At 48.1% G+C, this 15434-nt stretch overlaps 1 pseudogene; it reads left to right on the forward strand.

The window, feature by feature from the left end:
* Nucleotides 1-15317: 15317 nt before the first annotated feature.
* Nucleotides 15318-15434, forward strand: part of LOC120018912 — a 58454-nt pseudogene continuing 58337 nt past the window's right edge.

Consider the following 15434-nt stretch of genomic DNA (forward strand, 5'->3'; position numbering starts at 1 on the left):
TCTCTCTCCTCTATCTCCCTCTCTCCTCTCTCTCCTCTATCCCTCTTCTCCTCTCTGTCCCTCTCTCTCCTCTCTCTCCTCTTCTCCTCTATCTCCTCTCTGTCCTCTCTCTCCGTCTATCTCCTCATCTCCTCTCTCTCCTCTCTCTCCTCTCTCTCCTCTCTCTCCTCTGTCTCCTCTATCTCCTCTCTCTCCTCTCTCTCCTCTATCTCCTCTCTGTCCTCTATCTCCTCTATCTCTCTCTCATCCTCTCTCTTCTCCTCTCTCTCCTCTGTCTCCTCTCTCTCCTCGTCTCCTATGTCTCCTCTCTCTCCTCTTATCTCCTCTCTCTCCTCTCTCTCTCTGTCTACTCTATCTCCTCTCTGTCCTCTATCTCCTCTCTCTCCTCTATCTCCTCTCTGTCCTCTATCTCCTCTCCCCTCTCGTCCTCTCTCTCCTCTGTCTCCTCGTCTCTCCCCTGTCTCCTCGTCTCCTCTCTCTCTCTTCTCCTCTCGCTCCTCTGTCTCCTCTCCTCTCCTCTCTCTCCTCTTCTCCTCTGTCTCCTCTCTCTCCTCTCTCTCCTCTGTCTCCTCTCTCTTCCTCTCTCTCTCTCCTCTCTCTCCTCTGTCTCCTCTCTCTCCTCTCTCTCCTCTCTCTCCTCTCTCTCCTCTATCTCCCCTCTCTCTCTTCTCTCTCTCCTCTGCTCCTCCCTCACTCTCTCTCCTATCTCTCCTCTCTCCTATCTCTCCTCTCCTCTCTCCTCTCTCTCTCTTCTCCTCTCTCTCCTCTCTCTCTCCTCTCTCTCCTCTCTCTCCTCTCTCTCCTCTCTCTCCTCTCTCTCCTCTCTCTCCTCTGTCTCCTCTGTCTCCTCTCTCTCCTCTATCTCCTCTCTCTCCTCTGTCTCCTCTGTCTCCTCTCTCTCCTCTATCTCCTCTCTCCTCTGTCTCCTCTGTCTCTTCTCTCTCCTTCCTCTCTCTCCTCTCTCTCCTCCCTCTCTCTCCTCCCTCTCTCTCCTCCTTCTCTCTCCTCCCTCTCTCTCCTCTCTCTCCTCCTTCTCTCCTCTGTCTCTCTCTCTCCTCTTCCCTCTCTCTCCTCTCTCTCCTCTCTCTCCTCTATCTCCTCTCTCTCCTCTCTCTCCTCTCTCTCCTCTCTCTCCTCCTCTCCTCTCTCTCCTCTCTGTCTCCTCTATCTCCTCTCTCTCCTCTATCTCCCTTTTCCTCCCTCTCCTCCTCTCTCTCCTCTATCTCCTCTCTCCCCACTGTCTCCTCTCTCTCCTCTCTCCCTCCTACCCACTGTCTCCTCTCTTCCTCTCTCCCCACTGTCTCCTCTCTCTCCTCTCTCCTCTCTCCCTCCTCCCCTCTGTCTCCTCTCTCTCCTCTCTCCTCTCTCTCCTCTGTCCTCCTCTGTCTCCTCCTCTTCTCCTCTCTCTCCTCTGTCTCCTCTCTCTCCTCTTCTCTCCTCTCTCTCCTCTCTCTCCTCTGTCCTCCTCTATCTCCTCTCTCTCCTCTCTCTTCCTCTTATTCCTCTCTCTCCTCCTCTCCCTTCTCCTCTATCTCCTCTCTGTCCTCTATCTCCTCTCTCTCCTCTATCTCCTCTCTGTCCTCTATCTCCTCTCTCTCCTCTCTCTCCTCTGTCTCCTCTCTCTCCCCTGTCTCCTCTGTCTCCTCTCTCTCCTCTATCTCCTCTCTCTCCTCTCTCTCCTCTGTCTCCTCTATCTCCTCTCTGTCCTCTATCTCCTCTCTCTCCTCTATCTCCTCTCTGTCCTCTATCTCCTCTCTCCTCTCTCTCCCTCTTCTCCTCTGTCCTCTCTCCTCTCTCTCCTCTCTCTCCTCTGTCTCCTCTCTCTCCTCTGTCTCCTCTCTCTCCTCTTCTCTCTCTCTCCTCCTCTCTCCTCTCGCTCCTCTGTCTCCTCTCTCTCCCTCTCTCTCCTCTATCTCCCTCCTCTCCTCTATCTCCCTCTCTCTCCTCTCTCTCCTCTGTCTCCTCTTCTCCTTCCTCTTCTCCTCTCTCTCCTCTATCTCCTCTCTCTCCTCCTACTCTCCTCTCTCTCCTCTCTCTCCTCTGTCTCCTCTGTCTCCTCTCTCTCCTCTCTCTCCTCTGTCTCCTCTGTCTCCTCTCTCTCCTCTATCTCTCTCTCTCCTCTATCTCCCTCTCTCTCCTCTGTCTCTCTCTCTCCCTGTCTCCTCTCTCTCCTCTCTCTCCTCTCTCTCCTCTCTCTCCTCTACTCTCCTCTCTCTCTCCCTCTCTCTCCTACTCTCTCTCTCTCTCTCCTCTCTCTCCTCTGTCTCCTCTCTCTCCTCTGTCCTCTTCCCTCTCTCTCTCTCTTCCTCTTCTCCTCTATCTCCTCTCTCTCCTCTCTCTCTATCTCTTTCCTCTCTCTCCTCTCTCTCCTCTGTCTCCTCTGTCTCCTCTCTCTCCTCTCTCTCCTCTGTCTCCTCTGTCTCCTCTCTCTCCTCTATCTCCTCTCTCTCCTCTATCTCCTCTCTCTCCTCTGTCTCCTCTCTCTCCTCTGTCTCCTCTCTCTCCTGTCTCCTCTCTCTCCTCATCTTCCTCTCCTCTGTCTCCTCTCTCTCCTCTGTCTCCTCTCTCTTCCTCCTCCTCGTCCTCTTCTCCTCTCTCTCTCTCTCTCTCTCTCCTCTGTCTCCTCTCTCTCCCTCTCCTCTCCTCCTGTCTCCTCTTCTCCTCTTCTCCTCTCTCTCCTCTCTCTCTCTATCTCCTCTCTCTCCTCTCTCTCCTCTATCTCCCTCTATCTCTCTCTGTCCTCTATCTCCTCTCTCTCCTCTCTCTCCTCTCTGTCCTCTATCTCCTCTCTCTCCTCTATCTCCTCTATCTCCTCTTTCTCCTCTCTCTCCTCTCTCTCCTCTGTCTCCTCTCTCTCCTCTCTGTCCTCTATCTCCTCTCTCTCCTCTCTCTCCTCTCTCTCCTCTCTGTCCTCTATCTCCTCTCTCTCCTCTGGCTCCTCTGTCTCCTCTCTCTCCTCTATCTCCTCTCTCTCCTCTCTGTCCTCTATCTCCTCTCTCTCCTCTCTCTCCTCTCTGTCCTCTCTCTCCTCTATCTCCCTCTATCTCCTCTCTGTCCTACTACTCCTCTATCTCCTCTCTCTCCTCTCTGTCCTCTATCTCCTCTCTCTCCTCTCTCTCCTCTGTCTCCTCTGTTCTCCTCTCTCTCCTCTCTCTCCTCTCTCTCCTCCATCTCCTCTCTCTCCTCCTCTCTCCTCCATCTCCTCTCTCTCCTCCCGTCCTCTCTCTCCTCTCTCTCCCTCTCTCTCCTCTCTCTCCTCTCTCTCCTCTGTCTCCTCTCTCCTCCTCTATCTCCTCTATCTCCTCCTCTCCTCTCTCTCCTCTCTCTCTCTGTCTCCTCTATCTCCTCTCTCTTCCTCTCTCTCCTCTATCTCCTCTCTGTCCTCTATCTCCTCTATCCTCCTCTCTCTCTCCTCTCATCTCCTCTCTCTCTCCTCTCTCGTCCTCTGTCTCCTCTCTCCTCTCCTCTTGTCTCCTATGTCTCCTCTCTCTCCTCTATCTCCTCTCTCTCCTTCTCTCCTCTGTCTACTCTAGTCTCCTCTCTGTCCTCTATCTCCTCTCTCTCCTCTATCTCCTCTCTGTCCTTCTATCTCCTCTCTCCCTCTCTGTCCTCTCTCTCCTCTGTCTCCTCTCTATCCCTGTCTCCTCTGTCTCCTCTCTTCTCTCCCTGTCTCCTCTCTCTCCTCTGTCTCCTCTCTCTCCTCTCTCTCCTCCTCTGTCTCCTTCTGTCTCCTCTCTCTCCTCTCTCTCCTCTTCTCCTCTCTCTCCTCTCTCCCTCTCTCTCTCTGGTCTCCTCTCTCTTCCTCTCTCTCCTCTCTCATCCTCTATCTCCCCTCTCTCCTCTTCTCCCCTCTCTCTCCTCTCTCTCCTTCTTCCTCCTCTCTCTCCTCTCTCTCTCTCTCTTCCTCTTCTCCTCTCTCTTCCCCTCTCTCCTCTCTCTCCTCTCCTCTCCTCTCTCTCCTCTCTCTCCCTGTCTCCTCTGTCCCCTCTCTCTCCTCCTATCTCCTCTCTCTCCTCTGTCTCCTCTGTCTCCTCTCTCTCCTCTATCTCCTCTCTCTCCTCTGTCTCCTCTGTCTCCTCTCTCTCCTCTATCTCCTCTCTCTCCTCTCTCTGTCTCTCTCCTCCTCCTGGTCTCCTCTGTCTCCTCTCTCTCCCCTCTCTCCTCTCTCTCCTCTGTCTCCTCTCCTCCTTATCTCCTCTCTCTCCTCTCCTCCCTCTCTCTCACTCTCTCTCCTCTCTCTCTCTCTCTCTCACTCTCTCCTCCTGTCCTCTATCTCCTCTCTCTCCTCTTCTCCTCTCTCTGCTCTCTCTCCTATCCTCATCTCTCCTCTTCTCCTCTCTCTCCTCTCTCTCCTCTCTCTCCTCTCTCTCCTCCTTCTCCTCTATCCCTCTCTCTCCTCTCTCTCCTCTCTCCTCTGTCTCCTCTCTCTCCTCTATCTCCTCTCTCTCCTCTCTCTCCTCTCTCTCCTCTATCTCCTCTCTCTCCTCTATCTCCTCTCTCTCCTCTCTCTCCTCTATCTCTCTCTCTTCCTCCTCTTCTCCTCTCTCTCCTCTCCTCTCTCTCCTCTCTCTCCTCTGTCTCCTCTCTCTCCTCTGTCTCCTCTCTCTCCTCTCTCTCCTCTATCTCTTCTATCTCCTCTCTCTCCTCTCTCTCCTCTGTCTCCTCTCTGTCCTCTCTCTCCTCTATCTCCTCTCTCTCCTATGTCTCCTCTCTCTCCTCTGTCTCCTCTCTCTCCTCTCTCTCCTCTCTCTCCCCTCTCTCTCTCTGCCATTCTGTACAACATGTTCTGCTAGTTTACCAACTTTCCAGAGGCCCTCCCTGAGTGGCTAGTACAGTTAATTTGTTTTTGCTGAGTATTTCTCTCCATTGATTTTTGATCTGAGCTATCCATTCCTGGTGCCTTTGTTGATCTCAGCTGACAGACCCAGCACAGCTTGTTTATTTTAAACTACTATACAGCCAGGTGTCCGTCTGTCTCTCTGTCAGCACCACTACACTGTAGATCACCATGGGAGCACCACTATACTGTAGATCACTATGGGAGCACCACTACACTGTAGATCACCATGGGAGCACCACTATACTGTAGATCACCATGGAGCACCACTACACTGTAGATCACTATGGAGAACCACTATACTGTAATCACTATGGAGCACCACTACACTGTAGATCATCTATGGAAGCACCACTATACTGTAGATCACTAGGGAGCACCACTACCTGTAGATCACTATGGGAGCGCCCACTAAACTGTAGATCACTATGGGAGCACACTACACTGTAATCACTATGGGAGCACCACTATACTGTAATCACAATGGGAGCACCACTACACCACTACACTGTAGATCACTATGGGAGCACCACTATACTGTAGATCACTATGGGAGCACCACTACACTGTAGATCACTATGGGAGCACCACTACACTGTAGATCACTATGGGAGCACCACTACACCACTACACTGTAGATCACTATGGGAGCACCACTATACTGTAGAGCACTATGGGAGCACCACTACACTGTAGATCACTATGGGAGCACCACTATACTGTAGATCACTATGGAGCACCACTATACTGTAGAGCACTATGGAGCACCACTACACTGTAGATCACTATGGGAGCACCACTACACTGTAGATCACTATGGAGCACCACTATACTGTAGAATCACTATTGGGAGCACCACTACACTGTAGATCACTATGGGAGCACCACTATACTGTAGATCACTATGGGAGCACCACTACACCACTATACTGTAGATCACTATGGGAGCACCACTACACCACTATACTGTAGATCACCACGGGAGCACCACTACACTGTAGATCACCATGGGAGCACCACTATACTGTAGATCACTATGGGAGCACCACTACACTGTAGATCACTATGGAAGCACCACTATACTGTAGAGCACTATGGGAGCACCACTATACTGTAGATCACTATGGGAGCACCACTACACTGTAGATCACTATGGGAGCACCACTATACTGTAGATCACTATGGGAGCACCACTACACCACTATACTGTAGATCACTATGGGAGCACACTACACACCACTACACTGTAGATCACTATGGGAGCACCCACTATACTGGATCACTATGGAGCACCATACACCACTTACTGTAGATCACCACGGGAGCACCACTATACTGTAGATCACTATGGGAGCACCACTATACTGTAGTCACTATGGGAGCACCACTACACCACTGTACTGTAGATCACTATGAGAGCCCACTATACTGTAGAGCAATATGGGAGCCACCACTATACTGTAGATCACTATGGGAGCACCACTATACTGTAGAGCACTATGGGAGCACCACTATACTGTAGATCACTATGGGAGCACCACTACACTGTAGATCACTATGGGAGCACCACTACACTGTAGATCACTATGGGAGCACCACTACACTGTAGATCACTATGGGAGCACCACTATACTGTAGATCACTATGGGAGCACCACTACACTGTAGATCACTATGGGAGCACCCTACTGTAGATCACGGGACACCACTACACTAAGCTGTAGATCACATGGGAGCACCACTACACCACTATACTGTAGATACACCACGGAGCACCACTACACTGTAGATCACGCATGGGAGCACACTATACTGTAGATCACTATGGGCACACTACCTGAGATCACTATGGAACACCACTATACGTAGAGCACTATGGGAGCAACCACTATACTGTAGATCACTATGGGAGCACCACTACACTGTAGATCACTATGGGATGCACCACTATACTGTAGATCACTAGGAGCACCCACTACACCACTAACTGTAGATCACTATGGGAGCACCACTACACCACTACCTGTAGATCACTATGAAGCACCACTATACTGTAGAGCACTAGGAGCACCACTATACTGAGATCACTATGGAGCACCACTACACTGTAGATCACTATGGAAGCACCGCATACTGTAGAGCACTATGGAGCACCACTATACTGTAGATCACTATGGGAGCACCACTACACTGTAGATCACTATGGAAGCACCACTATCGGTAGAGCACTATGGGAGCACCACTATACTGTATGATCACTATGGGAGCACACTATAGACTGTAGATCACTATGGGAGCACCACTATACTGTAGACCACTATGGGAGCACCACTATACTGTAGATCACTATGGGAGCACCACTACACCACTGTACTGTAGATCACTATGGGAGCACCACTACACTGTGTATCACTATGGGAGCACCACTATACTGTTAGACCCTCTGGGAGCACACTATACTGTAGATCACTATGGGAGCACCACTACACTGTGTATCACTATGGGAGCACCACTATACTGTAGACCACTATGGGAGCACCACTATACTGTAGATCACTATGGGAGCACCACTACACCACTGTACTGTAGATCACTATGGGAGCACCACTATACTGTAGATCACTATGGGAGCACCACTACACTGTAGATCACTATGGGAGCACCACTATACTGTAGAGCACTATGGGAGCACCACTATACTGTAGACCACTATGGGAGCACCACTACCACTGTAGATCACTATGGAGCACCACTATACTGTAGATCACTATGGGAGCACCCTATACTGTAGATCACTATGGGGCACCACTACACGTAGTATCACCATGGGAGCAACCACTACACTGTAGATCCCTATGGCACCACTACACTGTAGATCACTACTGGGAGCACCACTATACTGTAGATCACTATGGGAGCACCACTACACCACTACACTGTAGATCACTATGGGAGCACCACTACACTGTAGATCACCATGGGAGCACCACTACACTGTAGATCACTATGGGAGCACCACTACACTGTAGATCACTATGGGAGCACCACTATACTGTAGATCACTATGGGAGCACCACTACACCACTACACTGTAGATCACTATGGGAGCACCACTATACTGTAGATCACTATGGGAGCTATGTTTTGGAATTTTTTTGCAATTTGAAGTGTGAGATTGTAATTCACCGTGCACCAGGGATAACTAATTAGGTATCTCAACGTGGTGTGATGCATAAAATCTTTTTCACCAAGGGCAAAGGAGTCATGCACCAGAAATATGGTTTCCTATGCGAGTGTCATTGGGAAATGGGATGTTATATATATTTGTATGCAGTGCTCAGAGCTGGACGACGCCATGAATAAATACTAAATGCTAAAGATCCTATAAGATGTTTTAACAAATAATTGAGGGTTGTTTTCCAAATAGAACCCTATTCTCTATATATAGTGCTCTTCTTCTGACCTGGGCCCATAAACACTACCTTTGACCTGGGCCCATAAACACTACCTTTGACCTGGGCCCATAAACACTACCTTTGACCTGGGCCCATAAACACTACCTTTGACCTGGGCCCATAAACACTACCTTTGACCTGGGCCCATAAACACTTATTTTGACCAAGCCTTATGGGTATGTAATGCATTAAGAATGCATTAGTAATGCATTATATAGGAAATATGATTGCTATTTCGGAACTAGTAGGATCTCAATTTGAGCCAGTTCGCTACAGCAGGAAAATAATCCTGCAGCAAGGAAATGTGAATTAATATGTGGATTATAATTAATGGATATTTTTGTTGGTACATTTTTCCTTAAATACAATACACATTTCAAATGTCCTGCATTGAAGGAAAGTTCTCCTCAACAGGGTGATCAAATAAAGATCCCACTACTGTAGCATGTCTAGTCATAGAGAGTGAAATGACATTAGTGTTCCTTCATGACATCATACATGTTCAGGATCCTAATTTGGACCAGTAATGTTGGAGAAAAACTATCCTGCAGCAACAAAATCTGAACATTTAGTCCGTTCACACTTTTCTGCCAATTTAATTTTGCTAGCTGGACTATTTACTACATGAAAAGAGCAATACTGTTAAAATAACAGTATGTTAGTTAATATGTTAGTTAAAATAACAGTATGTTAGTTAATATGTTAGTTAAAATAACAGTATGTTAGTTAATATAACAGTATGTTAGTTAATATAACAGGATGGTAGTTAATATAACAGTACGTTAGTTAATATAACAGTACGTTAGTTAATATAACAGGATGTTAGTTAATATAACAGGATGTTAGTTAATATAACAGTATGTTATAACAGTATGTTAGTTAATAGAACAGGATGTTAGTTAATATAACAGTATGTTAGTTAATATAACCGTATGTTAGTTAATATAACAGTATGTTATAACAGTATGTTAGTTAATAGAACAGGATGTTAGTTAATATAACAGTATGTTAGTTAATGTAACAGTATGTTAGTTAATATAACAGTATGTTATAACAAACAATATGTTAGTCAAGGTTTTCAGTGAATTTATTTCAAATGAAGATCCTACATCTGTAATAGAGGTAAAACCAGATCAGAGTCACCTGGAGGGGGTGGAGACAATAACTAGGACAGGTGAAACAGATCAGAGTCACCTGGAGGGGGTGGAGACAATAACTAGGACAGGTGAAACAGATCAGAGTCACCTGGAGGGGGTGGAGACAATAACTAGGACAGGTGAAACAGATCAGAGTCACCTGGAGGGGGTGGAGACAATAACTAGGACAGGTGAAACAGATCAGAGTCACCTGGAGGGGGGGGGGGGGGTGGGGGGTGGAGACAATAACTAGGACAGGTGAAACAGATCAGAGTCACCTGGAGGGGGGGAGACAATAACTAGGACAGGTGAAACAGAATCAAGTCACCGGAGGGGTGGAACAATAACTAGGACAGGTGAAACGATCAGAGTCACCTGGAGGGGGTGGAGACATAACTAGGACAGGTGAAACAGATCAGAGTCACCTGGGGGGGGGGGGGTGGAGACAATAACTAGGACAGTTGAACAGATCAGAGTCACTGGAGGGGGTGGAGACATAACTAGGACAGGAAACAGATCAGAGTCACCTGGAGGGGTGGAGACAATAACTAGTGACAGGTGAAACAGATCAGAGTCACCTGGAGGGGGTGGAGACAATAACTAGGACAGGTGAAACAGATCAGAGTCACCTGGAGGGGGTGGAGACAATAAGTAGGACAGGTGCAACAGATCAGAGTCACATGGAGGGGGTGGAGACAATATCTAGGACAGCTGAAACAGATCAGTGCGTGACAGTAATACTCAATGAAAGGTTCTGATTGTAAGACTGTAAGACTGTAATACTCAATGAAAGGTTCTGAATGTTAGACTGTAAGACTGTAATACTCAATGAAAGGTTCTGATTGTAAGACTGTAAGACTGTAATACTCAATGAAAGGTTCTGATTGTAAGACTGTAAGACTGTTATACTCAATGAAAGGTTCTGATTGTAAGACTGTAAGACTGTAATACTCAATGAAAGGTTCTGATTGTAAGACTGTAAGACTGTAATACTCAATGAAAGGTTCTGAATGTTAGACTGTAAGACTGTAATACTCAATGAAAGGTTCTGATTGTAAGACTGTAAGACTGTTATACTCAATGAAAGGGTTCTTTAACATTTTACTGTAGTGGCCTTAGTATACATGTCACGTTGGTATTAAGGGATCGGGAGACAGGCGCAGGAATGCGTAATAGGGGTTTTTATTTGCCCAAATGACTGCGTGCCGTGTAAAGTCACGGGGACGAAGACCAAACAAACACGTATACAAAAACACAGGGTAGAAACCCAAACAAAAAGAGCGAGGAGTACCTCGAATACACAAGAGCACAATGATACCATACGGGACGAGACCCGTAATCATCTGCACAATACACGCGGCACGAAAGCCCAAACAACACAGCACAGGTACTCACACTACCAATGGACATTGGAACAATAATCGACAGCCCAATGGTGAACCGGAGGGCACATTTATACCAATACAATCAGTGGGAAATGGGCCCCAGGTGTGTGTAGTGACACAGTTTCGGAGGTCTAAGTCCTCTAGGGGCACGGAATGAGCAACGGTACCGGAAGGATCCGTGACAATACACTTAAAAAGAGATGAATGTACCATGTCAGATATAGAGTTGAAATGTATTACATTTTGAGTTTGCATCCCAATATTACACTTTATATTCATTAAGAAAAAAAAAACGTTTGACATAGAAACACTGGATTTTCTACGTTAAAAAAAATTCAATAATAGTTGATTAATTATGAAATGATGTAACATATTAATAACATTCCAGCCATGAGGCCACTATGTAATTTGACTGAAGGAAAGGAATAGGTGATACTGAAATACCACGAGACACAGACATTATTTTAAATACTTCATTATTATTATCCATCTTTAAATTACTATATCCAAATAAATTAAATTAATCAATAAATTAATCAATCAATCAATGAATCATATGACTATACTGTTAAACGCTAAAGAAACAAACAGGGGGGATTCTTGAAAGTTAGGATCATCCTTGACCAGCAGGAAAACTTTATTTTTAATATTTGATAAAATATATCTTGTTGCTGACATTTAAGGTCAATTTATAAGGGGAAAGCCAAGGGGATTGTCAAATGAATCATTTTCCAAATTTGACAAATGTTTCTATTGAACTTGTATTTACAGAGTCAAAAAAAAATCTGTTTTGAGTACCTATTGTCAACTCCGTAAGGGGATTGTCAACTACGTCACTGATAGCTACCACCCTTAAGATCATATTATTTGTGTCACGTTCCTGACCTATTTTCTGTTAGTTTTTGTATGTGTTAGTTGGTCAGGACGTGAGTTGGGTGGGCAGTTCTATGTTTTCTGTTCTATGTTGTTTTGGTTGCCTGGTTGGCTCTCATTAGAGGCAGTGTTTGACGTTTCCTCTGATTGAGAGTCATATTAAGGTAGTTGTTTCACTTGTTTGTTTGGGTGGTTGTCCCTGTGTCTGTGTCTATGTTACACCATACGGACTGTTTCGTGCGTTCGTCATTTTGTGTAGTCCATTTTCCTGTTCGTGAGTTCTTCTCGTGTTTCATGTAAGTTCGTCGTCCAGGTCTGTCTACTTTCGTTTTGTTATTTTGTTTCTATTCAAGTGTTCGTCGTGTTTTCGGTTTTGTTTAAATAAATCATTTCATTGTATTCACACACCCGCTGCGCCTTGGTCAATCACTACTCCTCCTCTTCGTATAAGAGAGGAGGAACACCGTTACAGACCACCACCCCAAATAACCAAAACTCCAGCAGCGGTGAACGGAGAAGGGACAACGCAAGAAGGAGGAATGGACATGGGAGTATGTTTTGAATGGAAAAGGTTGCTACACATGGGAGGAGATCCGAGCTGGAAGGGATCACCTTCCATGGAACAGCTGGAGGCACTGAGAGAGCAGAGGCAACCGGAGAGGGAACCGCGTTATGAGGGGACGCGTCCTAGCACGGAAGCCCGAAAAGCCCGTGAATACTACCCAAAAATTTCTTGGGGGGGGCTAAGAGGTAGTGGCCAAGGGCAGGTTAGGAGACCTGCGCCCACGTTCTCAGGCTAACCGTGGAGAGCGGGAGTACGGGCGACCGTGTTACTCATAGAGCGCACGGTGTCTCCTGTACGTGTTCATAGCCCGGTGCGGGTTATTCCACCTCCCGCACTGGTAGGCTAGATTTGAGCGTTGAGCCGGATGTCATGAAGCGCCTGGCCTCTCTACATGTTTGGCCACCAGTACGTCCTCTTTGGGCCGGCTTACATGGCACCGAGCCTTACGCATGTGTCCCCCCGGTTCGCCTACATAGCCCGGTGCGGGTTATTTCCACCTCCCCGCACTGGTCGGGCGACGGGGAGCATTCAACCAGGTAAGGTTGGGCAGGCTCAATGCTCAAGGGAGCCAGTACGCTTGCAACGGTCCCGGTATTTCCGGCGCTACCATCCCCGCCCCAGCCCAGTACCACCAGTGCCTACTCCACGCACACAGGCTTCCAGTGCGTTTCCAGAGCCTGTCCATCCTCCACGCACTCTTCCTATGGTGCGTGTCTCCAGCCAGTGCCATCCAGTTCCGGCACCACACGCACTAGCCACCTGTGCGTCTCCAGAGCCCTGTACAACAATGTTCCTTCTCCCCGTACTCGTCCTGATGTGCGTGCCCTCAGCCGGTGCCACCAGTGCCGGTACCACGCACCGCAAATAGTACGCTTTGAGAGTCCAGTGTGGCCTGTCCCTGCTCCCCGCACTAGGCTTGAAGTGCGTGTCTCCAGTCCGGTGCCTCCAGTTCCGGCACCAACGCACCAGGCCTACAGTGCGTCTCAGCCGGCCGAGTCTGCCGTCTGCCCAACGGCGCCTGAACTGTCCGTCTGCAGCGCCGCAATGAACTGCCGTCTGCCATGAGCCTGCAAGCCCTCCGTCTGCCATGAGCCTACAGAGCCTTCCGCCAGACTGGAGCCGCTAGAGCCTTCCGCCAGACAGGAGCAGCCAAAGCCTTCCGCTAGACAGGATCAGTCTGAGCCATCCGTCTCCGCAGCGCCATCTGAGCCATCCGTCCTCCTCAGCGCCATCTGAGCCATCCGTCTCCCCAGCGCCGTCTGAGCCATCCGTCTGTCCCGAGCCATTAGAGCCGCCCGTCTGTCCCGAGCCGTCAGAGCGTTAGTCAGTCAGAGCCGCTAGAGCCATTCGCCAGACAGGATCTGCCAGAGCCCCAACCAGACAGGATCTGCCGAGCCGCCAACTAGACAGGATCTGCCAGAGCCGCCACACCAGAGAGGATCCTGCAGAGCGCCACCAACAGATACTGCAGAGCCGTCAGCTAGCCATGAGCGTCCAAGCCGTCATCCAGCCATGAGCATCCAGAGCCGTCAGCCAGCCATGAGCGTCCAGAGCTGTCAGCTAACCATGAGCGTCCAGAGCCGTCAGCCGTCCATATGAGCTGCCCCTCAGCCCAGAGCGGCCATTTATCCAGAACTGCCCCTCAGTCCCAGAGCTGTCTCTCTGTCCGAGCTGCCCTTTCAGTCCGAGTTGCCCCTCTATCCTGAGCTACCTCTCTATCCTGACCTACCTCTCTGTCCTGTGCTATATCTCTGTTCTGACTACCTTATCCCGGTGCTGCCCTTGTCTCGATTTACCCAGGAAATTACGTGGGTGGAATAGGAGGTGGTCAGTCGTTAGGGGAAAACGGAAGCTGGGATTGACTATGGGGGTGGGGACCTCGCCCAGAGCCTGAGCCACCACCGTGGTTCAGATGCCCACCCAGACCCTCCCCTAAACTTTGTGCTGGTGCGCCCGGAGTTCGCAACCTTAAGGGGGGGGTTATGTCCAGTTCCTGACCTATTTTCTGTTAGTTTTTGTATGTTTAGTTGGTCAGGACGTGAGTGGGTGGGCAGTCTAATGTTTTCCTGTTTCTATGTTGGTTTGGGTTGCCTGGTATGGCTCTCAATTAGAGGCAGGTGTTTGACGTTTCCTCTGATTGAGAGTCATATTAAGGTAGGTTGTTTCACATTGTTTGTTGTGGGTGGTTGTCTCCTGTGTCTGTGTCTATGTTACACACCATACGGGACTGTTTCGTGCGTTCGTTATTTGTGTATTCATTTTTCCTGTTCGTGAGTTCTTCGTGTTTCATGTAAGTTTCGTCGTCAGGTCTGTCTACTTTCGTTTTGTTATTTTGTTTCTATTCAAGTGTTCGTCATGTTTTCGGTTTTGTTTAAATAAATCATTTCATTATGTATTCACAACTCGCTGCGCCTTGGTCAAATCACTACTCCTCCTCTTCGTATGAAGAGGAGGAGGAACACCGTTACAATTTGTCAATATTCTGAATAAATATAATAAATTCTGCAACATATGTTTAAACAATTAAAGTATTTGCTGTTCTAGAACTATGGGATAATGGCTTCTTTTTTAAACGTTGTTCTATGTTCTAAATTCTGCGCTATGCCACTGGTAGCAGCTACAGGATCGCATCGGAGAGAGAGCTGTTCAATTGGCTCCGTAATTTGCATAATCGACTGGTAGGCCTACGCTTTTTGGCAATTTCTGCAGGTAAAATGGGAAAACATTCGATGAAGACGGTGAATCATCACTGCAGGCACAATAGGTAGTGGAGAGACTCATTCTGGTCCAAATTAGGGCCCTCACAGAAACCAGGCATTAAAACAGAATTCCACTACCACTTGTGTAGCCGTTAGAGATGAGGATACTGTAGACAACAGTCTTCTGGTAGATGGAAAGGCTTCCCCAAAAACCTTCTCAATGAAATGCTAACTACAAGTAGCCTACGCTTACCTGGAAGAATAATATCACGATTATTATTATCTACAGTAGCAGGTATCACCAGCATGGTTCTCTACAGTAGCAGGTATCACCAGCATGGTTCTCTACAGTAGCAGGTATCACCAGCATGGTTCTCTACAGTAGCAGGTATCACCAGCAGGGTTTCTCTACCGTAGCAGGTAACCCACAGCATGGTTCTCTACAGTAGCAGGTATCACCACATGGTTCTCAAATCAGTAGCCGG

This window comes from Salvelinus namaycush, chromosome 23, assembly GCF_016432855.1.
Source record: "Salvelinus namaycush isolate Seneca chromosome 23, SaNama_1.0, whole genome shotgun sequence".
Classification (NCBI taxonomy): Eukaryota; Metazoa; Chordata; class Actinopteri; order Salmoniformes; family Salmonidae; genus Salvelinus; species Salvelinus namaycush.